This window comes from Musa acuminata, unplaced genomic scaffold (genome assembly GCF_036884655.1).
Source record: "Musa acuminata AAA Group cultivar baxijiao unplaced genomic scaffold, Cavendish_Baxijiao_AAA HiC_scaffold_407, whole genome shotgun sequence".
Taxonomy (NCBI): Eukaryota; Viridiplantae; Streptophyta; class Magnoliopsida; order Zingiberales; family Musaceae; genus Musa; species Musa acuminata.
In genome coordinates this window covers 317,501-320,000 of record NW_027020655.1, presented here as the reverse complement: position 1 = coordinate 320,000, position 2,500 = coordinate 317,501, and positions in this window count along the sequence as shown.

Below are 2,500 nucleotides of genomic sequence, written 5' to 3'. Positions count from 1 at the left end.
GGACGGTGCTGCCTCTCGCTTCGCTCGCTGTCCGCCGCTCGCCGCTCGCTCGCGCAGCCAAAAATGGCCAGTTTTGGCCCGTTTTTGGGCCGTTTTGGCCAGTTTTTGGCCTGTTCTTGCATTGCGCGGTGACCGTCGAGAGCGGAGCAAAACGTCAGCCATCTCAGCACCCTGGAACCCCCCGGGTGGCACAGGGCTGGATGGGGCTTTCGTATAGCAGGGACGGTGCTGCCTCTCGCTTCGCTCGCTGTCCGCCGCTCGCCGCTCGCTCGTGCAGCCAAAAATGGCCAGTTTTGGCCCGTTTTTGGGCCGTTTTGGCCAGTTTTTGGCCTGTTCTTGCATTGCGCGGTGACCGTCGAGAGCGGAGCAAAACGTCAGCCATCTCAGCACCCTGGAACCCCCCGGGTGGCACAGGGCTGGATGGGGCTTTCGTATAGCAGGGACGGTGCTGCCTCTCGCTTCGCTCGCTGTCCGCCGCTCGCCGCTCGCTCGTGCAGCCAAAAATGGCCAGTTTTGGCCCGTTTTTGGGCCGTTTTGGCCAGTTTTTGGCCTGTTCTTGCATTGCGCGGTGACCGTCGAGAGCGGAGCAAAACGTCAGCCATCTCAGCACCCTGGAACCCCCCGGGTGGCACAGGGCTGGATGGGGCTTTCGTATAGCAGGGACGGTGCTGCCTCTCGCTTCGCTCGCTGTCCGCCGCTCGCCGCTCGCTCGTGCAGCCAAAAATGGCCAGTTTTGGCCCGTTTTTGGGCCGTTTTGGCCAGTTTTTGGCCTGTTCTTGCATTGCGCGGTGACCGTCGAGAGCGGAGCAAAACGTCAGCCATCTCAGCACCCTGGAACCCCCCGGGTGGCACAGGGCTGGATGGGGCTTTCGTATAGCAGGGACGGTGCTGCCTCTCGCTTCGCTCGCTGTCCGCCGCTCGCCGCTCGCTCGTGCAGCCAAAAATGGCCAGTTTTGGCCCGTTTTTGGGCCGTTTTGGCCAGTTTTTGGCCTGTTCTTGCATTGCGCGGTGACCGTCGAGAGCGGAGCAAAACGTCAGCCATCTCAGCACCCTGGAACCCCCCGGGTGGCACAGGGCTGGATGGGGCTTTCGTATAGCAGGGACGGTGCTGCCTCTCGCTTCGCTCGCTGTCCGCCGCTCGCCGCTCGCTCGCGCAGCCAAAAATGGCCAGTTTTGGCCCGTTTTTGGGCCGTTTTGGCCAGTTTTTGGCCTGTTCTTGCATTGCGCGGTGACCGTCGAGAGCGGAGCAAAACGTCAGCCATCTCAGCACCCTGGAACCCCCCGGGTGGCACAGGGCTGGATGGGGCTTTCGTATAGCAGGGACGGTGCTGCCTCTCGCTTCGCTCGCTGTCCGCCGCTCGCCGCTCGCGCAGCCAAAAATGGCCAGTTTTGGCCCGTTTTTGGGCCGTTTTGGCCAGTTTTTGGCCTGTTCTTGCATTGCGCGGTGACCGTCGAGAGCGGAGCAAAACGTCAGCCATCTCAGCACCCTGGAACCCCCCGGGTGGCACAGGGCTGGATGGGGCTTTCGTATAGCAGGGACGGTGCTGCCTCTCGCTTCGCTCGCTGTTCGCCGCTCGCCGCTCGCTCGCGCAGCCAAAAATGGCCAGTTTTGGCCCGTTTTTGGGCTGTTTTGGCCAGTTTTTGGCCTGTTCTTGCGTGGTGCGGTGACCGTCGTGAGCGGAGCAAAACGTCAGCCATCTCAGCACCCTGGAACCCCCCGGGTGGCACAGGGCTGGATGGGGCTTTCGTATAGCAGGGACGGTGCTGCCTCTCGCTTCGCTCGCTGTTCGCCGCTCGCCGCTCGCTCGCGCAGCCAAAAATGGCCAGTTTTGGCCCGTTTTTGGGCTGTTTTGGCCTGTTTTTGGGCTGTTCTTGTGTGGCGCGGTGACCGTCGTGAGCGGAGCAAAATGTCAGCCATCTCAGCACCCTGGAACCCCCCGGGTGGCACAGGGCTGGATGGGGCTTTCGTATAGCAGGGACGGTGCTGCCTCGCGCTTCGCTCGCTGTTCGCCGCTCTCCGCTCGCTCGCGCAGCAAAAAATGGCCAGTTTTGGCCCGTTTTTGGGCTGTTTTGGCCAGTTTTTGGCCTGTTCTTGCGTGCCGCGGCGACCGTCGTGAGCGGAGCAAAACGTCAGCCATCTCAGCACCCTGGAACCCCCCGGGTGGCACAGGGCTGGATGGGGCTTTCGTATAGCAGGGACGGTGCTGCCTCTCGCTTCGCTCGCTGTCCGCCGCTCGCTGCTCGCTCGCGCAGCCAAAAATGGCCAGTTTTGGCCCGTTTTTGGGCTGTTTTGGCCTGTTTTTGGGCTGTTCTTGTGTGCCGCGGCGACCGTCGTGAGCGGAGCAAAATGTCAGCCATCTCAGCACCCTGGAACCCCCCGGGTGGCACAGGGCTGGATGGGGCTTTCGTATAGCAGGGACGGTGCTGCCTCTCGCTTCGCTCGCTGTCCGCCGCTCGCCGCTCGCTCGCGCAGCCAAAAATGGCCAGTTTTGGCCCGTTT